The sequence below is a fragment of the Bos grunniens genome, chromosome 8 (genome assembly GCF_055505025.1).
Source record: "Bos grunniens cultivar Pamir isolate PY7600 chromosome 8, Bosgru_T2T1.0, whole genome shotgun sequence".
NCBI classification, from domain to species: Eukaryota; Metazoa; Chordata; class Mammalia; order Artiodactyla; family Bovidae; genus Bos; species Bos grunniens.
This window is the reverse complement of record NC_141172.1, coordinates 103301421-103323536: the sequence shown is the minus strand read 5'-3', so window position 1 is coordinate 103323536 and position 22116 is coordinate 103301421.

Below are 22116 nucleotides of genomic sequence, written 5' to 3'. Positions count from 1 at the left end.
CCTGTTCCCACTTCTTTGGTTTGAACAGAGGTGGGAGGATAGGGAAGAATATTTGGGAGGAATTTTTAATTTTTTTGGTTTTAGTTTCAGTTCTCTTTTTATGGGTTTCCCTGGTGGCTCAGATGGGAAAAAATCTGCCTGCAATGCAGGAGACCCAGGTTCAGTCCCGGGTTGGGAAGATCTCCTGGAGGAGGGAATGGCTACCCACTCCAGTACTCTTGCCTGGAGAATTCCATGGACAGAGGAGCCTGGCAGGCTATAGTCCATAGAGTCGCAAAGAGTCAGACATGATTGAGCAACTAACCCTTTTACTTTCCTCCTTTTATAATAATTTCTAGAGTCTGGGATCTGAGGCCAGAGTTGAAAGTCCACCCCAGAACTTCATTAATTTTAGTGGGCTGTTTTCCCTTTTCACTTTTCATTTACATTTCAAGAGTTAGCATCAACACCATGCATAATAGAAACAATCAAACAGGCCCCATGGAAACCAGGAACATCTAATTAAATCTCTACATTTTCAGGTCTAGTTCTCAAGGGACAAAAATAACATTGTCTAGTTGGATATTTACGGAGTTCATTCAGTCATTCAACCAAGTGTTCATTCATTTATTCACTTCCTTGCTCTGCACTGGCAAGATTCTCTTGGTTACAAGTAAAAGAAACACAACTCAAGCTGTCTTAAGCCAGAGAAAAGGAATTCATTGGCTTACGTACCTCGAAAGTCCAAGAGTTCAACTGGCTTCCCACACTGGGGACTTAAATTATGTCCCCAAGTGTCTGTCTTCTTCCTCCTCTTTCTCTCCTTTCCTTTTCACCTTCTCCCACCTCTCACCTTCCCCTCCTTTAGTCGGGTCCTCTCCTTACAGCAAGTAAAAGAGGCTCCAGGAGCCCTAAGTAAACATCTTAGCAGCTTAGCAATCCAGGGAAGAGACTGTCTATTGCTCACCCCAGCTGAAAAATCCCAAGGAAAACTCCGATGTGGCTCCTGTTACATGTGCTTGCCTAAAACCAATTTTTGTAGCTGGAGGTTTGGAATAGTCTGATTAGTTTGGCCTGGGACACAGGGCCATGTTGGAGAGTATGAGGGGTCAAGTTCAGCCCCATCTAATCACAAGGAATGTGTACAGTATATTGAAGAGACACAGTAAACAGATCCTACCATTTAACCCTTCCATGCATCCATGCATCCATCTACCCTTCCATCCAGCTATCCATCATCCATCTACTTTTCTATCTAACAAGCATTTAGTTAAAGCTTTTTCTGTGCTTGGCACTCTGCAGGCACTCACGTATAGATCACCTAGCATATAGCTAAAAGGCAGGATCAGGGCTTGGTCCAAACTAGGTACTGAATACGTGTTTGAGTGAATTAATCGATGACCCTCAGTCTTAAGTCTGGGTCAATAGAACAATGAGGATGTCCCTGACAAAAAGTGAGAGTATGGATAGGAAATGGGGTTCTAGAGTGAAGGGGCTGTGCTGGGCAGATGTCTTGAGTGTCTCATGTTGCCCCAGAGCTGTTGGTGCCACAATTGATCCCCTGGCAGCAAGATAGCCAGGTAAAGATGGGAATTATGTGCCGCTTTGCACTGCCAGTCTCAGAGGCTGGGGACTCAGGCAACTATTCTGAGCCATCAGATGAATAAATATTTAGGAATGAGAGTCATCAGGGAGATGTGATGGCATTTAAACAGTGACACATATACTGGGCTGCTTTGGGGAGGCCTAGTAATGAGCAGGATGGAGAAACTGGGAGAACAAGAGGCCAGCATCCAGGACACCAATCAGCCAGTGACTACATTCCTTGTTCCCTTCCTCTTCCTCAGGGGAATCTCCCAGGGAAAGGAAGGACACCCTAACCCGCTCTCTTTGGGGCTGTTATGTCCACAGCATTTGGATCATGTCACTGGGCCCTCTGTACTTCCACCAGTGACGGGAAATGTCCTGGTCTTCGCTGTAAAAATGTCCACCCCCCACCCCCATGCTTGCCACTCAGCTTTAAATAGACACTAGCTCCATGCAGTCCACAGGCTGAGTCAGGTAGGAGCTCAGAGGTGGTTGAAGGACAGGATTTTTATGAGCATTCTCAACTTACAGTGCATTCATTCATTTGCTCAAGTGTTAATTCACTCATAAATGATCTCCTTCTTTCATTCATTCATTCTACAAACATAGGCAAGCCATATGGTTAATTACCTGCCCAGATCCCTTCTTACTGTTCTGTGCCCATTCCCTCTCCTTAGCTGTGCGTTCTCTTCCAACAGCAAACATCTGTGGCTCTTTTGGGGAATTTACATCCTGGAAACCCCCAGGGTGACTTTACCAATGACTGTGGAGTGCAGGATTCAGAAAGTCCCAGACTGCTGGCCTCTAATCAGGAAAAGTGAAAGCGGCTCAGTAGTGTCCATATAGTCGTGTCTACTATACAGTCCATGGAATTCTCCAGGTCAGAATACTGGAGGGGTAGCCTTCCCCTTCTCCAGGGGATCTTCCCAACCCAGGGATCGAATCCAGATCTCCCACAGTGCAGGTGGATTCTTTACCAGCTGAACCACAAGGGAAACCTCTAATCAGGAAAACTGAGGTGCAATTTACACTCTAGGGTCCCCCAAAGGATCAGGCTGAAGCTGCCCTCTGAGGGATTTTGTCTGAAACTGCATTTGGGCCCAGAGGGCTGGGACTAGGGTGAGGCAGGTGAGGCAATGGGCTGCAAAATTTACGGGGACATTTATTCCCAGGTTCGTGCACAAACCTCCATGTGTCTTGTACCCTGGGGCCTCACTCGGCTCCCCCAGCCCTGCAGCCTGCTTGCTGGCTTTCCTCCTCTTTCCTATCTCCTTCCCCTACTCTTTTACAGGGTTCTCCTGGCAGTTCTTCCAGAACTACCCACGTGCCCACAAATCTTCATCTCAAGGTCTGTTTATGGGAGATCTGATCGACATCAACTGAGTAAGTGCCTCGTGTCGGAAACTGTCTTGTGAACACAGAAAGGATTAAGACATATCCTCTACCTTTTGAGAGCTTACAGTCTGGTGGGACTACATAGTTCTGGGCCCTCTCTCTGCAAATAACCATGCTCCCTCGTAGCTTGGGCAACAGAGCAGCTACCCAAGTGCTCAACTGACCCGCCTGAACTGCCTTGTTCCTCAAAGCTGCCCAAGACTGCCACTTTGAGGAGAATCCACAACACATGGAAAATTAAGAGGAGTTTTAAAAATAATTGGCTTTGCAGACATTACTTTGCTGACAAAGTTCTGTCTAGTCAAAGCTATGATTTTCCCAGTAGTCATGTATGCATGCGAGAGTTGGACTATAAAAAAAGCTGAGCACCGAAGCATTGACACTTTTGAACTGTGGTTTGGAGGAGACTCTTGAGAGTCGCTTGAACTGCAAGGAGATCCAACCAGTCCATCCTAAAGGAAATCAGTCCTGAATATTCATTGGGAGGACTGATGCTGAAGCTGAAACCCCAATACTTTGGCCACCAGATGTGAAGAACTGACTCATTGGAAAAAACCCTGATGCTGGGAAAGTTTGAAGACAGGAGAAGGGGGTGACAGAGGATGAGATGGTTTGATGGCATCACCAACTTGATGGACATGAGTTTGAGTAAGCTCTGGCAGTTAGTGATGGACAGGGAGGCCTAGGGTGTTGCAGTCATAGGGTCACGCAGAGATGGACTCGACTGAGCAACAGAACGGAACAGTCAATTGCAGAAGACATCCATGGATTTGCATGCTGTAAAGACAAAGAGATTTGTTCTTAATTATCTTACAGTATTTGCATCTGAGGTTTAGTACAATCTCACCTGCAGGAAAGACATTTGTCCCTTGTCACCACAGGGCCTCGCTGTAGGTGAGGTATGAGGCCAGGGTGCCCTGAAGCATTCCGAAAAGAAATCATGCAGCCCACAGAGGGATTTTACACTTGGAGTATGTCCCAGAGAACTGCTCCTGCAGCACACATGTGTGTTAAATAGATTCCCCCTAAATCCATGTCTACCTGGAACCTCAGAATGTGACTTTACATGGAAATAGTTCCTTTAAAAAATTATTTATTTATGGCTGCACCGGGTCTTCGTTGTTTTGTGCGGGCTTTCTTGAATCGCCGTGAGCAGTGGCTGCTCTTCCCTGCAGTGTGCAGGCTGTTCGTTGTGGTGGCTTCTCTCGTGGAGCAGGGGCTCTAGGCACGCACACAGGCTTCAGTAGTGGACACATAGTCTGAGCAAGAAACACACACACACGTTTGTGCTGTGACCCAGCAAGTTTCCTGAGGTTAGTTTTTTGGATGGGGCACAATCTAACTTATCTTGATTAATACAGAAGCCATAAAGGCTCACTGTCTTCCAGCTGGAACTATGTTCAGAGGATTGTTGCACCGTGCTGTGGGCAGAGAGCTGCACCCAGAGCCAGACACATCCTCTAGCTGCTTTACAAATACTCCAGAGTCTGGATAGACCTTCCAGTGTTTCAAATTGGGTAAAAAACAAAAACCTGTGATTTATGTATGTATTTATGCATGTGATTAATATTTTAATTGTATAAATAAAATGGTTTCATAGTTCTATAAAAACAGTTTTATAGATAAGAAAAAGACAAACATCTTTGTAGAAAAATGACCTAAGGTATACATGAAAAAATGCTCAATTTTACCAGTAATTAAAAAACAGCAACCCAACACATAATTTTGTATGTGATGAAGGAGAGATAAATTAGATAAATTAGGATTAATATACACACACTACTATATATAAAATAGGTAACCAACAAGGACTTATTGCATAGCACAGGGAAATATACTGAATATCTTAGAAAGAATCTGAAAGATTCATTTATATGTGTGTACACGTATGTATGTATCTGTTTCATCGAATCCCTTTGCTGTACACTTGAAACTAATGCAGCATTCTAAATTAACTACACTTCAATTTAAAAAAAGAAATCATGTAAAATGAAAAACTGGAAAGTCTTAACCCCTAGTATTCAGAATGTGATCTTATTTGGAAATAAGGTCTTTGCAGTTGCGGGCAGTTGAGGTCACAATGGAGCAGGGAGGTTCCTAATCCAATATGATGGGTGTCCTTACAGTAAGATGGCCTTTCGAAGACAGAGGCAGAGGGAGAAAGCCGCTTGATGATGAGGGCAGAGACTGGAGTTAGGCAGTACAGTCAAGGAACACCAGAGATTACCAGCAAACCACCAGAAGCCAGGAAAAGCAGGAAGGGTTCCCCTGCAGTTTTCAGAAGGGGCGTGGTCCTGCCAACACCTTGATTTTGGACATTAGCCTTCAGAACCGTAAGACAATAAGCTTCTGGTATTTTCAGTCACGTGGTTTGTGGTAAGAACAACCCTAGGAAACTAAGAAAACCACTTTTCACTTCTCACACTGGAGAAGAGTAAGTTCCCCAGGGTTTACTAGACTGTTCCTGAGGGGTGAGGAATATGCACTCTTCTGCACTGCTGATGAGAGACTGTGCTTGGGTAGTTTTTTTTGATGAATGAATTGGTAAAGGGTATCAATTTAACAGCCTTAAAATACACATATACCTTTTGATCCAGCAGGTATATTTCTACAAATTTATCTGGAGAACTAAGAAAATGAAAAGATGATTACAGCTACACTGATAATAGGGGAAGTTATAAAATAATCTATATGTACAAAATAAGGGATTGCTTAAATAAATCATAGCCTATTCTTTGCATTCATTAAAATAATATAATATATTGCCCCAGAAAAGGCTTTATAACATATTGTAGGAATGCTAGAGAAATTTAAATGATGAAGTACATATACAGATGATAGTGTTTTCTGTACGGAAAGACATATATATTCACACACATACATGTGCAAAGAAAAATGACTCCAGGGTTTAGTAAAGTACTTGGCAGTTAGTTAGTGTGGTGCGTGCCAAGTCACTTCAGTCATGTCTGACTCTGTGCGACGCTATGGACTGTAGCCTGCCAGGTTCCTCTGTCCACAGGATTCTCCAGGCAAGAATACTGGACTGGGTTGCCCCTTCCTTCTCCAGGGGATCTTCCCAACCCAGGGATTGAACCCACATCTCTTACATGCCCTGCATTGGCAGGCAGGTTCTTTATCACTAGCGCCACCTGGGAAGCCCTTGGCAATTAGTAGATACCCAATAAACATTTACTGAATAAATTAATGAATCATGAATAAGAGTTATAAACTAAAAAAAAAAAAAAGACTAAAAAAAATGAATTATAAACTAAAACTAGTTTTCTGTAGGTGGTGAAACTATGGGTGATCTTTTTTTAAATGCGCTTTTATTGTTTTTAAATTATATCTATTTTCTCATTTCTACATAATAAGCATGTGTTACATCTATACTAAGAGGAAAAGAAAGAAAAAAAAAAAAAACCCTTGGGTGTCTATTTCCATTCTGCTATCAACTTATTTTTTAAAATCATAACTTCCCTCTTCCCTTCACCCTGCCTCTGTTCCCAGCAAGAAGTGAGGGTTGGTTCGATGACCTCCACGCCCTTTTGGTGGTCTGGTGGAGGAGTCGGGTGTGGAAGGCTCTATAGAAGAGGGAACAGGAATGAAACAGAACTGGGAACAGAAAGATCCCTCAGGAGCTCAGTGAAAGCACGTTGGTGAGGGAACCTGTGACTGTAAACCCTGCTGGGGCCTCAGAGACCAACACGAGGCACGTCAGAGCTGCCCAAACACTGTCAGCTTAACTGGGCCTGAAGCCACATCACACCTGAATCCTGGTTTGTAAAAAGCCAGCAGAGAAGCCAAACAAACAAGAATAGGAACTAAAAGTTATACCAACAGAGGTTGGCTTAGGAGAACCCAAAGGACTGCCTCTCAAGAGCTATAGATCTCTGTAAGGCTTACTGCAGCCACTCTGGAAAAACAAAAAAAAAACCCTAGTAGCTCTTCAAATGATTAAACGTGGAGCTTCTGTAACACCCAGGAGCTCTACTCCTAAGAGAAATGAAAATGTATATTCACACAAAAACCTGTACATGAATGTGCCAAACAGCACCATTTGTAATAGCCAAAAGGTAGAAACAATCCAAATGTACGTCAACGGCTGCGTGGATAAACAGAACATAGTCTGTCCTTACGATGTGATGACCTAGAGCAGGGGGATGGGCTTGGGGTGGGAGGGAGTTTCCAGAGAGGGGGATAGATGTATACTTGGGGCTGACTCACGCTGTCGAATGGCAGAAACCAACACAACATCGTAAAGCAATTATCTTCTAATTAAAAAATAAATATATAAAATGAATAGCCAACAAGGACCTACTGTATAATAGAGCACAGGGAACTCTGCTCAATGTTATTTGGCAGCCTGGATAGGAGGGGTGTTTTGGGGAGAATGGATACAAATATATACATGGCTGAGTCACTTTGCTGCCCTCCTGAAATTATCACAAAATTGTTAATTGACTATACCCCACTATAAAATAAAAAGTTTTAAACAAAATTTTAAAAAGGAATGCAGTACTACTACATGCTATCACATGGAGGAGCCCTGAAAACTTTGTGCTAAGTGAAAGAAGCCAGTCACAAAGTGCCACATGTGGTTTGGTGGTATTTATGTGAACTGTCGAGAATAAGCAAATCTCTAGAGAAAGCAGATTGGTGGTTGCCTAGGGATCAGGGGGATAGTGTACTGGAAGGTCTGGGAGCCAAAGGGTATGGAGCTTCGTTTTAGGGTGATTGAATATGTTCTAAAATTGATTATGGTGATGCTTTCACAATTCTGGGAATATATTCTAAACTATTGAATTGTTTAAATGGGTATATTGTATGGTACATGAATAATACTTTAATAAAGCTGTTGCTAAAGTAAGAAAGAAAAAGAATAAAACCTCTAAGGCTGCCTTTCCCCAAATTAGTTCAGTTCAGTTCAGTGGCTCAGTCGTGTCCGACTCTTTGCAACCCCATGAGCTGCAGCACGCCAGGCCTCCCTGTCCAATACCAACTCCCGGAGCCCACCCAAACTCATGTCCATTGAGTCAGTGATGACATCCAACCATCTCATCCGCAGTCATCCCCTTCTCCTCCTGCCCTCAATCTTTCCCAGCATCAGGGTCTTTTCAAATGAGTCAGCTGTGTGCATCAGGTGGCCAAAGTACTGGAGTTTCAGCTTCAACATCAGACCTTCCAGTGAACACCCAGGACTGATCTCCTTTAGGATGGACTGATTGGATCTCCTTGCAGTCCAAAGGACTCTCAAGAGTCTTCCCCAAACTAGTTTATCAGTTTATCCTTTAGGCAAGTGTGATGACAGCTCCCATTTCTTAAGGACACCCCTGTACCAGGCAAAGGTGTTAATCACGCATGGAGCTGGAGGACAAGAGACATGTTGCCCAGTCACTCCTTTTACCCCAGCCAACAGTCCACAGGTATGTGAGCGAAGCCACCCTAGTTCTTCCAGCTGCCAGTCCTGCTAATGACAGAACCCAGCAGAGATCAGTTAAGCTGAACCATACCAGAAGAACTGCCCAGCTGACCCACAGAAGTATGAGCTAAATAAATGATTGCTGTCTAAGGGTAGTTTGTTATGCAGCAGAAACTAACTGACACACTTTTCATACAGAAATCCGAGAGTTCCTTCGGAGAATGTATCAAGCTGTGGAGCTTCTGGGTTACAGCTTGGGCATGTCTTCAAGCCTATTAGAGATTGCCAAGTAGTTTTCCACAGTCGTTGTGCCAATTTACACTCCCACCAGCCCTGTAGGTGGTACCTCTTGTACCATCCTCTTGCTAATACTCAATAATGTCAGATATTTTGATTTTTGCCAATCTGATAGGTGTGAAATAATGTCTTATTGTTGTTTTAATCTGCAATTTCCTGCTCACAAATGAGCTGGAATGTCTTCCCTGACATTTATTGGTTGGATGGGGTTTCTGCATTTTTCCACCTGCTATGGAAAAGATCCCCACTCATTCCTTAAGACGCACGAAGAAGTAAGGCTTCAATTCCGGAGTACCCTCTCCAACCAACTCTCTTCCACTCCCTTCTCCCTTAAGATTCAGCTCAGGCACTGTCTCTCTAGGAAGCCTTTCCTGACTTCCAGCCCCTCCGTTTGATCAGGCCCTTCTGTGCCAGGCTCGGCTCCTTGCCTCTAAGCACCCACCTCACTGCTGTGTGACTAACTCCCCTCCTTCAGAAGAGGTCAGAGAACCAGGGAATCAGTGTTCTTTCCAGGGCCTGCCCTCTCAGCTCAGCACAGAGCCCTGGGCGGGCTCTGTCCCAAACAGCTCTCTGTGGGGAGGGCTCAAAAGGGCAAATTTGAATGAACCTCACAAACCCTGAGACCATATCTTAACCTTTGTTTGTTGTCTTGATGGTTTATAGAGGGGTTGCAAGTTCATCTCACTTTGACTTAGCAATAATAATACTGCTGAATAAATTGTTATTATGTTTATGGCATTTAATGAAGACTAGCCATGTGAGGGGCACTGCGCTTAGCATATTACACTCATTTTATGACTGAATTCTCAGAGACCACACAAGGAAGACAGGTACAATGTTTATGTCCATTTTATAGGCCCAGAAAATGAGGCTCTCAGAGGTCGCTGAATCTGGGTTTAATCCAAGGTCTGTCTGACTCTACAGCCTGTGTTTTGCTCTTAGTCATGCAGCCGTATTGCATCTATGAACCTGAGATCAAGACGCACAAAAAAGGGAAGTTAGCCCTGCAAACCTTCCATGAGTTTCCACTGCTCAGCCTTCATCGTCCCCTCGTCTCGTTTAAGCTGAGGGAGGTGGGATTGATCACCCTTAGTTCACTCCCACTGTGAAAAGCGGAGTGATTCAGCCACTCGCCCCTGGTTGCACGCTGAAGTGATGCGGCAGCTAGGACTCGAAACCGGAATCCTGAATCTGGATCTTCAGTGCTTGGGACCTGTCGGCCACTACCTCTTTGCAAATGGTCCAGGTGCAGACCCAGGTGAGGGTCCAGGCACCACAGCACCGGAATCGCCCGGAGCCCGTGAGAAGCTCAGAGCGTCGGGTCCCATCTCAGATCTCCATCTGGGGTCTACATTGTAACAGGAACCTGGGAGATTCCTGTGCCTGTGTATGAGAAGCCCTGCCCAACCAGGCTGCTTGAATTTGAGTCCTCCGCCACCCGTCTGAGGGAAGGACCCTGAGCAAGTCATCATACTCTTTCAACTTCGGAGGCCCATCCCTAAAATGGGGAGAGTCAAATACTGTAACGCTTGAAACACAGCAACTTTAAACAATTGTTACTAACCACGGGTATCCGTTTCCCAGGCCTGCTGTAACAGAAGACGGCAATGACAACGACAGACGAGTGGCTTAAGAGGACATAAATGTATTCTTTCCCAGTCTGGAGGCCAGAAGCCCCAAATCAAGCCACTGACTGGGTGGGCTCCTGCTAGATGCTCTGAGAGAGGATCCATTCCATCCCGTCTTCCGGCTCTGGTGGCTGCTGGCGACCCACGGTATCCTTGGCCGCTGGCAGCTTACATTCAGCCTCTGCTTTAGCCCTCATCGGGTCTCCTTTCATGTCCCTGTGAGTCAAGTCTCCCTCTTTTCTCTCTTATTAGGACGCCAGCCATTGGGTTTAGGGCTCCCCTTCAGGTTGATCTCATCTCAGGATCTTTAACTTAATTGTGTGTTAGTTGCTCAGTCCTGTCTGACTCTCTGCAGCCCTGTGGACTGTATAGCCCACTAGGCACCTCTGTCCATGGGATTTTCCAGGCAAGAGTATTGGAGTGGGTGGCCATCTCCTTCTCCAGGGGATCTTCCTGACCCAGGGCTTAAACTTGCGTCTTTTGTGTCTCCTGCTTTGGCAGGTGGATTCTCACACTGGAAAGTGAAAGTGAAGTCGCTTAGTCGTGTCCAACTCTTTGTGACCCCATGGATTGTAACCTATCAGGCTCCTCCGACCGTGGGATTCTCTAGGCGGAAATGCTGGAGTGGGCTGCCATTTCCTTCAAAGACCCTTATTCCAAATAAGGTCGTATTCTGAAGTTCTGGGTACACATGAATTTGTGGATGGGGGACACCATTCAACCCACTGCAGCTTGTTATGTGTAGATGAATTGTCAAAAGAGTCCCAATTGTTCCCATCCATAGACAGGCCTTGTGACTTGCTTTGCCGACAGAATGTGGTGGAAATGTGGTTCCGTTCTCTCTCTCTTGGATTGCTTTTTCCAACATACGAGTCGGGTCAAGTTAGCTGACTGGAGGATGAGCAGTCCACATGGTGCAGAGAAGAGGCCTCTTGGCTGAGGTCAGTACAGCCAGCCAGACTCTAGCTGATTTGCCAGCTGGCCAGAGATGCATATGCGAGCCTAGCCAAAAGCGGCCAAGCAGGCTCAGATCAGCAGAACACTCAGCCCACCCCCCATGAGTATTTATTATTGTATGCCACTGAAACTTTGTGGTTGTTTGTTATGCAATATTATCGTGGCAATTGATAACTGTTATATGACATCATATAAATTTTACAAGTAAAATAGTATAACAGCAAGTTTCAGTCCAGTAGTTGTAATCTCAATAGATTATTCAAATCTCCCTACTATGCAAATTTCAGGAGAACTAAGACTTTTTCTATTTTATTTTCCACTACATCTCCTCTTCTTGGAATAATGCACGGTACTTAGTATTCGTTGCATGGATGGACAAAATCCAGGCTCTGCCTCTTGAAGGTTTAGATTTCTGGCCTCAGTTTTCTTATCTATTAAACAGGGATAATGCAGAAAGATGGGAGAGCTGACTTGAGTTTTAAATGAAGAAAGCAACCTAACGTACCTGATACAGAGTAAGCTCTAAAGAGAAGGAAGTGTTATTTGGAATGCATGCATGCATGCATGCGTGCTCAGTTGCTCAGTTGTGTCTGACTCCTGTGACTCCATGGACTGTGTCCCACCAGCCTCCTCTGTCCATGGAATTCTCCAGGCAAGAATACTGGAGTGAGTTGCCATTTCCTACTCCAGGGGATGTTTCTGACCCAAGGATACAACTTGAGTCTCCTTTGTCTCCTGCATTGGCAGGCAATTTCTTTACCACTGAGCCACCCAGGAAGCCCATTATTTGGAATAGGGAGGTCTTAATCTTTGGGGGTCATGGACAGCAGAATTTAGAGAAACAAAACATTAATACACACACATGGAAAAATATGTGCACAGTTCCAAGGATTTAACAGATGCACTGAAGCACCAGCCCGAGGTTAACAGACCGTAGTTTAGAGGTATTTATAAATTATTTGGCTTCCCTGGTGTCTCAGCTGGTAAAGAATCTGCCTGCAATGCGGAAGACTTGAGTTCGATCCCTGGGTTGGGAAGATCCCCTGGAGAAGCGAAAGGCTACCACTCCAGTATTCTGGCCTGGAGAATTCCATGGACTGTATAGTCCATGGGGTCACAAAGAGTCAGACACGACTGAGTGACTTTCAGAAATTATCGGTTGTCTTTTTTATTATGTCCACTATCAGTTCAGTTCAGTCACTCAGTCGTGTCCAACTCTTTGCGACCCCATAAATTGCAGCATGCCAGGCCTCCCTGTCCCTCACCAACTCCCGGAGTTCACTCAGACTCACGTCCATCGAGTCAGTGATGCCATCCAGCCATCTCATCCTCTGGCGTCCCCTTCTCCTCCTGCCCCCAATTCCTCCCAGCATCAGAGTCTTTTCCAATGAGTCAACTCTTCGCATGAGGTGGCCAAAGTACTGGAGTTTCAGCTTTAGCATCAGTCCTTCCAATGAACACCCAGGACTCATCTCCTTTAGGATGGACTTGTTGGATCTCCTTGCAGTCCAAGGGACTCTCAAGAGTCTTCTCCAACACCACAGTTCAAAAGCATCAATTCTTCGGAGCTCAGCCTTCCTCACAGTCCAACTCTCACATCCATACATGACCACAGGAAAAATCATAGCCTTGACTAAATGGACCTTTGTTGGCAAAGTAATGTCTCTGCTTTTGAATATGCTATCTAGGTTGGTCATAACTTTCCTTCCAAGGAGTACCTAATAAATGCTCCATAAGGAGGTGCTGCTGAATGAGTTAGTATTAAAAATGGATCAACTCTCCTGAAATTTTTTAGTCAACGACCATCTCAGCCCATGAGAAGGTCTTCCAGGCCCATCACCTGTAAGGAATGAGGAATGACCTTGGCTTACTCTAACAAGCAAAAATAATAGCACAAGGCCTTCTCCATGAGACCAGCAGAGCCACGGCCCACCATAGTCTCCCTTGGCCACCCTGCCCAACCTCCTTACAATTCAGTAAAAAACTCCTTCCCTCCAACTCCCAAATCAGGACATGATTCTGAGATGTAACTGCAGTCTCCTTGCTACACTGCCTTTTAATTAAGCATCAAAAAGCCCTGGAGATCATACTGCTCCCTTGTAATGGTGTGTTCCAGAAAATGACTGCCATCGAGTTAAATTAAAGAAAGGTTATTCAACTGATTCGTTAGGCATATCCCAGTGGTGGTGGGATAGCATCACCGACTGTCTGGCTATTACTGTCATTTACAGAGTGAGGCATGAACACACGTCCTTCTGAAAGATTATTGATGAGACAAACTAATTCTCATGGAATAGTTAGGAGAGGCTGAGAAATCATGTCTGAAATTGGAAGATAAGGGTTTTCACCAATCAGAGGTAGAGGAAGAAGTAGCTAACATGAATTGAGAGTATACTCTTGTGCGCTGAAATGTGTACCCCCAAATTCATACACTGATGTCTTAACCCCAGGAGGTAACATAACTTCAGAATATGACTATATTTGGAGACAAGGTCATTGAAAAAGTGAATAAGAGGAGATCTTTAGGGTAATCCTGAATCTAATATGCTTTGTGCCCTTACAAGAAGAGGAAATCAACCTTGAATATTCATTGGAAGGACTAGATGCTAAAGCTGAAGCTCCAATACTTTGGCCACCTGATGTGAAGAGCCAACTCACTGGAGAAGACATTGATGCTGATAAAGACTGAAGGCAAAAGGAGAAGGGGGCGGCAGAGGATGAAACGGTTACAGTTAGATAGCACACCAACTCAATGGACACAAATTTGAGCAAACTCCGGGAGATGGTGAAGGACAGGGAAGCCTGGCGTGCTGCAGTTCATGGAGTTGCAAAGAATCTGACATGGCTTCGCAACCGAACAACAGGAAGAGGAAATTTGAATAGAGACATGCCGATAGACACAGAGGGAAGACACTGTGAAGATATAGGGAGAAAATAGCTATCTACAAGCCACGGAGAAAGACCACAGAAGAAGCAATGCTGCTGACACCTTGATTTCAGACGTCTAACCTCTAGAATTGTAAGAAAAGAAAGTTCTGCTGTTTAAGCTGCTCAGCCTGTGGCATTCTGTTATGGCAGCCCCAGCAAACTAATATATGTGTCATATGGCAGATGAGTGCCTGGCAAATATGATTACATTGAATCCTCATTGCATTCTTTACTATCGGCATTGAATGGACAAGGAAACAGACCAGAGCGGTTAGTCACTTGCTCAAGGTCTTCTCAGCAGGTGAGAGGCAGAACCAGGATTTGAATCCAGCCCAGTCCGACTTCACTGCCTGCCACCCACTGCTGCATCAAATTTTGAGATGAGGAGACAAGGCAGTCACTAGCCTGCATGAATTTTAAAAGTCCCTTCCAAGGTAAACAGTCTATGGTTTTGTGCGCAGACATATTTTTAACCAGCTCCACTGTCTGTCATGCTCTTGAAAGAGTGCCACCTTCGCTGAGAATTCTTTATGAAATACAAGTGTTGCTATAAATCTTCGAGAGCTGCTGGAGAAGATACGGGATGCTCCTCTAGGAAGATTCGGAATCCGCACCTGCAAATTGATGGCTCTCTATTGCTTTTAGGATATTGTCAAACTCGCCAAACTTAGCCTTCCCTGTTTGTCATGATTTGCCCTTGCCCACCCTGTCTCCAGCCAAATCTCTGGCCACATGCTTGCTGAACTCAACTATACAGAACTTCCTTGTTGTTTCCTGAACAGTCTGCACTCTTTCCTGCCTCCATGTCTTTTTTCATGCTGTTCCTTCTTAGAGTCTCCTTCGCAGCATGCCTACCTGGTGATCTCTGACTCATTCTCCCAGTGTCGCCCGTCACATCTCCCCTCTTTCAGGAAGCCTTCGTGACTTCACCTGGAAGAATCAGGGCTTCCTCCTCTGGGCACTTGCTATACTTTGCCCATTTTCTTTGTGACGGACACCTCCTAAGGTGACTCCCACAGTGAGTCACGCCCTTTTACATTCCTCACCCCATCACTATGCTCAGAAACACTGACTGGCTTTTCTAACCAACAATATATGGTGAAACTGACAGTGAACCGTTCCCTTGATTAGGTTACCTTTTATGACAAAGATAATGGTTTGGCAGTCCTGAGATTACCTGACACTGTAAAAGCCTTGATTTTAGTCTAGGCTCTAGCCTAGTCTTAGTGGACTAGAGACAGAGATTTCTCTGCTAGCTTTGCAGATGTCAGCTGCCCTAGTGGGCCACGTGCAAAGGAGCTGTGACTGACGCCTAGAATCAGAGAGAAATCCCCAGCCAACAGTTAGCAAAAAAGTGGGGCCTTTTGACCCTAGCAAAAAGGCACGGTCACAAAAGATAAACTCTGTCATCAGCTGATTGAGTTTGGAAGTGGATCCTTCCCTAATCAAGCCTTCGAATGAGAACACAGCCCTGACGACACCCTGGTTGCAGTCTTTCGAGATACTGAGCAGAGGAACCAGCTAAACCAGACTCCTGATCCCTGGAAACTATGAGATAATAAATGTGTATTGTTTAAACTCCCAAGTTTGTTATAATTTGCTACATGTTGCTAAGTCACTTCAGTCCTGTCCGACTCTGTGCAACCCCGTAGACGGCAGCCCACCAGGCTCCTCCGTCCCTGAGATTCTCCAGGCAAGAACATTGGAGTGGGTTGCCATTTCCCTCTGCAGTGTATGCATGCATGCTAAGTTGCTTCAGTTGAGCAATAGATAATAACTAGTACACTGTTACAACACATGGCCAGTATTATTCTTTATGTATTATTCCCAAGTAGATGGGAGCCATGCAAGCAAGAATTAGAGCTCAGGTCTTTCAGCCCCACTCGGTGCTTGGCACATAGTAGGTACCTGATATATGTTTGTTGAATGAATGAATAAGTGTGATCTTTAAGGATCCACTTTATTTTTAAAACATCACTATGATTCTGGGATGTTGGAATTCCATGTACTGTTACCTTCATAGAAGGTCAATAAGAATATCAAATTTCCAAAGAACAAAGAAGAATGCAGACAGCAAGCATTCTTCTGTAACAGTTACAGATTCTCTGACACAATTTGCCAAGCAGTTGGGCGCACTGGGCCCTATAAATGTAATAACAATGTCTGTCAAGTGTCTTTGAAGATGGTCAAAGTCAAGGGCAAAAAATCACAGAACTTGCTGAAAGGCAGCTAAGACCATTAGCTGCTATTTGAAACCTGGAGGCAAGGTGACATTATGAGCCTCAAACCAGTCAGAGGAAGAGTCATCAGTCAGTCATGGAGACAGAATTCTAAATCTAAATCTGCTCAGATCCTCCAGAAAACTCTTCAAGTCTCCCCCTTGTCCTTGTCTCCCCCTCCCTTTCTCTTCTTCTGCCCTAGAAAGAAAAACTCAATTCTTAGAACTAGAAAAGCCGGCTGATCCCTGCCTCCAGGCTCCTCATTGTACAGATGGAAAGACTGAGGCACGGAGAGAAAGGATTTGATCAACAACGTACAGAGGGTCCTAAGAACAGTGTTCTGTTTCAGAATTCGCAGAAGACTGTGGAGTTAAAAATAGAAACACAGGAAACAAAAAGTTTCCCTGAGAAACAGTGAGGAACTGAGTCAGTTAACCGGAAATTCAAAGCACCTAGCTTTTAAAAACAAAAAGCTTTAGGAGATCGATACAGGTAAGGCACGCTAAGGAGTTACTTTCTCAAAGCAATTCTTATAGCAGCCCCAAACTGCCCTAGTCCCAGGCACCAAGCTACCTGCTTTACATGCATGAAAAGGCATGGAAAGTTGGAAAGTTGGAAAGGCATCACCAGCCTTCCAACTATTCCTTTTTTTTTTTTTTTAAGCTGTTTTTATAGCTGTTTCTTTATTTTTTAATAAATGAAGAAACTGAGGCTCCTAGAGGTGATCTGATTCCTCCAGGGTTACACAAGCAGGAATAACTGAACTCAGTCTGTCTGTAGTACTGATCCTTTGCTGTAATGCCAAAGGAAGGTACAGAGAAGGGGCTGCCAGCTGGGGAGTCTGGTCTGGGACCCTCATGCCAGGGCTCATCACGCTCCCCCTCCAGCCACCTAATAGTACACTTAATGCATGAAACACAACAGCTCTCGACTGCTCCAGGAGGGCAGGAACCATGGTGATCTTGTTCCTACTGGGTCTCCCAGAACAGTTCCCTGGCAGAACAGAGGACGAGCTAAGAACAGTTGTTTGAATGATGAATGATGGACAGAGTGAAGGCATGAATTGGATGTTCCAGTTAACACGAGACATGTGCATAGAGAAGATGTTTTCGCTGGGGGCTCTTCCAATCTGAACCAAGCTGATGTTTGGAGTGAGTGTCCCTGTGTTAACCAATATATAATCCTCTGATTAAAGAAGCTCTTCCAGACCTCATAGCAATCGGATTACACACAGCACTCCTGATAAGGTCACTTCCACTGTTTTGCCTCTTTCCAGCCGACAGATCAGCTCCCTGCCGTTTATTATTGCCATCACAGTTCTCTGTTTCCCCAAAGCTGTGTGAGAAAAGTGAGTCTCAATTTCATCTATCTTAATACGAGGTACAGTGAGAGTAGGTAGTGGGCTGACATGGTGGGTGGCTAACTGCCCAGACCTTGGAGAAATCACTTCATAGCTCAGACACTCAGTTTTCCTCATCTGTTAAGTGGGGACAATAATATCCGTTTCACAGAATCCGTCAATGAGGATTGAAAGAAATGCCTGTAAAGGGCTGAGCTCTCTGGAAGCACTCAGTAAATTTTCCTTTTAGTTACAGATGAGAAAGCCTGGGACAGACGGCTCTAGCTGCCACTGGGACTGTGGACAAGACAATGACCTCCTCTGACCTTGGTTGTCCTATCCGTAACCAACGGCGGCAGAGGGAGAGAACTAAGGATGCAGTCAACAGTGATCACTGAGCACCTGCTGTGTGCTTGTCCTTTAGCTGAGCACTGCACACAGAGGTAAACCAGCTCTGGTCCTATTCTTGAGCACCTCCTGTGCGGTAAGAGCTTTACCCAAGATTCATGCCAAGCCTTGTGGGAGTGCCTATTACATGCCAGGCAGGGTGGTAAGTACTTTGCATACCTGAGTTCCATCGATATTCATTGTAACACTGATGCCAGTGTCACTGATCCCATTTTACAGGAAAGGGCACCCAGGCACAAAAGCCCTCCAGTGACTTGCCCAAGGTCACACAGGTAACAACTATCAGAGACGGGCTTTGAACCTGGAGATCAGCGCTGTGCTCTAATGCCTTTCCAGCGCAAACATCACATGATTCTCTGTTACCATGAGACAGACTCTGGAGATTATATCCAGGCTAAGATAAAGACTTATATCTCTTTTCTTTTCCTGATGCTTTGTTCTTTCTCTTTTTCTCACCTCTCTCTTATCTCCTGGCACTTCCACCAACATTGTCTGTATTATCTACCAGTCACAGAGGTGAACGTGTCCCTTTTCTCTGCTGATTTCATACTCACTGCAGGGAAGAGACAGGCTGAGGTCTTGGAGCAGAAGTCATGACTTGGCTTGCTACTCTCCTTTTTTTTACGGATCCCAGAGCTGGGAGAGGCTCCCTAGGATGCCCTGAACTGAATGGCTTTGAGTATCTTCCTCCTGTGTCCAGGCTGAGAGCCCCGGGGGTCCCCCAAACCTCTCCATCTCCATCTCTCTGAATGATACTTTTAAAAACTATTTATTTATTTATTTCTGGCTGTATTGGGTCTTCGTTGCTTTGCATGGGCTTTCTCTAGATGCGGCAGGCAAGCAGGGGTTACTTTGCATCGCAGTGCCCAGAATTCTCATTGCATAGCTTCTCCTGTTGCAGAGCACTGGCCCTAGAGTGCAGGCTCAGTAGTTGTGGCACAGAGGTTCAGTTGCTCCGAGGCATGTGGAATCCTCCCGAACCAGAGATTGAACCCATGTCCCCTGCGTTGGCAGGTGGATTCTTATCTGCTGCGCCACCAGGGAAGTCCTCTCAAGGATATCTTTTTATCATCCCCCCACTTATTCTCTCCACCACAAACTGTCAGCTTACCAACCAAGAATCATTAGGATGTGCCTTATTTTTAAACTTCTGACATTCCCAGCCCTACTTTCAAGAAGATGCGGTCTTTATGCCATTCCCATTGGGGGCCTTTTAGCATCTTTGAACCAGACAGGTGACAGGCTGCGTGGCACAGTGATTGAGTAAGAACCCTAGAGTCAAATAGCCTGGGTTCAAATCCCAACTCTTTCATTAGCTACCTCTGTAACCTTGGGGATAGATAGCCATGTCCCTACGTCTCAGTTTTCTGTCTTTTTTACAAGGATGATGGTGGTATCTTTTTTTTTTTACAGAATAATTGGGAGATTCAGTGAGTTAAAATGTTTACAAGTATTTAAAACAGTGTCTGGCACTCAATAAACATTTGCTCTATTTTTTTATATGTCCCATGGGAAATGCATCTCAAATGAAATGAATCTCTATTGACTTCTAAGGATATGTTTCAGTAGATAAGAGGGAAGGGCGGGGGGAAGCGCCAAATGACTATAAAATAGAAAAAGAATTTAAAAATTGTTATTGAAAAGAGGAGAAACTGACAATGGCAGCCCTCCCTGTGCACTGCGTCACGTTTTCACTTACCGCACAGGATGTGGTATTTACAGCTGTCCTCAGGAGAGACAGGGAAGGCTTAGAAACTTCATTTTGCAATTGAGCAGGGAAGCCATTTGCCATGGGTCACTCAACTAGTAAAGGGACATTATGAAGTTGAAACCACGTTTTCTGCCCAATATTTAGGGTGCAATTTAATATGTTGTCTCTTGGTTAAAACAAACGCATGAGAAATAAACAACCAAAAATTCAGTTCCACACAAACAACTTCTCAGTTGAAGACAAGTCAGTCTTCTTCCCTCTGCCTTTTCAACCACACCAATGTGTCCGAGTTTCCCGGAACATCCACAGGAGAAGGGCAGTGATTTGCCAGAGTTAGGGAATGACAGTGGACTATACAAAAAGGCGCTTTGGTGAAGACAGCCAAAGGAAGCCTGCAGCGGATACCAGAAAATTTTATTTTCCTTCTGAAGAGGGCAGTATGCAGCCAAGGCCAGGTCTGCTCAAGTACTCAGGATTTCCTTCCAGGTCTTCAAGGCCGGAGGCTGGGCAGCCCTCAGGAGCCCAGGCATCTTGGGTTTCCAAGAGCTTATTTCTGAACGACAAACACATCTTCAGACATGAAATAGGATTCTTGAGGTTTGAGCACAGTTACACACTGCCTTGTATCCAAGAGTACACAGGGCAAACTGATATGAAGGAGGTTTTGCAAGATGGATGGAAGAAGACCCAGTGAGTTCTTTTTCCATGTCCTTGAACTTGTCTGCCCCCACCCAATCAGCCTCTATGACTAAGCAATAGCCCAGCATCCCAGATGGGTTTCTGATGTTTGCAGAAGAAGGTGTTGCTTTTCCTACTCAAACGTGTGTGCAACAGTAGTTTCTGCTGCCTAAAGCAAAGTACCTTCTTGCAAATATCCTTTGCACAGAAATAAAATGTTGGGAATGGGGTTCTTAGCTCCTGGGATGCATTTATCAAGCCAATCACAGTAATTATAATTAGAACACAAACTAAGTGAAAGCCTAGCATGAAATACATTTGCAGAAAACCTGAACTGCATACAATTAAGCCCTGTTTGGTGGCATTTTGAGGTTTGCCATTAATATATTTTAGGGGTTAGCGAGATTGATTTTTTAAAAACTATCTTTGGCTAGTTATATCAAAGCCTTCAATGAGAAAGAAGAATGCACATTATGAACTGCTGTAACAGAGCTGCCAGATGGATGTCCAAGGTAGCTTAACTGGCTGTTTAGACACCCTGTCTGGCTTCCCTGGTGGCTTGGTGGTAAAGAATCTGCCTGCCAATGCAGGGGACATGGGTTCGATCCCTGGTGTAGGAAGATCCCACATGCGGCAGAGCAGTTAAACCTGTGTGCCACAACTACTGAGTCAGAACTCTAGAGCCCATGAGCGGAAACTGCTGAAGACCGCACACCTAGAGCCTGTGATCTGCAACAAGAGAAACCGCTGCCCTGAGAAGACTGCGCACCACAACTGGAGAGTAGCCCCTGCCCCGAAGAAGGACTCGCGCAGCAACAAAGACCCCGCACAGCCAGACACAAAAGAAACACATAAATCTTTAAACAGACACCCTTTCACATATGTTCTTTGGGCATTAATTTAATCGAGGCCTGTTTTAGGGAAATGAAGAGAATTGGCAATTTGAGGGGGATAATGTATAAAGAAAGCTGAATGCCAAAGAATTGACACTTTTGAACTGTGGTGTTGGAGAAGACTCTTAAGAGTCCCTTGGACTGCAAGGAGATCCAACCAGTCCATCCTAAAGGAGATCAGTCCTGGTTGTTCATTGGAGGGACTGATGTTGAAGCTGAAACTCCAATACTTTGGCCACCTGATGCACACAGCTGACTCATTTGAAAAGACCCCGATGCTGGGAAAGATTGAAGGCGAGAGGAGAAGGGGACAACAGAGGATGAGGTTGTTGGATGACATCACCAACTCGATGGACATGAGTTTGAGTAAGCTCTGGAAGTTGGTGATGGACAGGGAAGCCTGGCATGCTGCAATCCATGGGTCTGTGAAGAGTTGGACATGACTGAGCGACTGAACTGAACTGAACTGAATATAGCTTCAGTTCCCAGCCTTGGTTTCAGAAATGCTCTAAACCTACAGAGCTGAAAAATCCCTCCATGGTTCCCCGTGGTCCAGAAAAGAAAATCCGTTCCCTTCATTCAGGTGTCAGCTCTTTGACTGATAAAGTCCTGGCCATTTTCTCTTCCCCTAAACCTGGGCTCTCTCAGCCGTTGCAACAACTTATCATTCTGATTTTT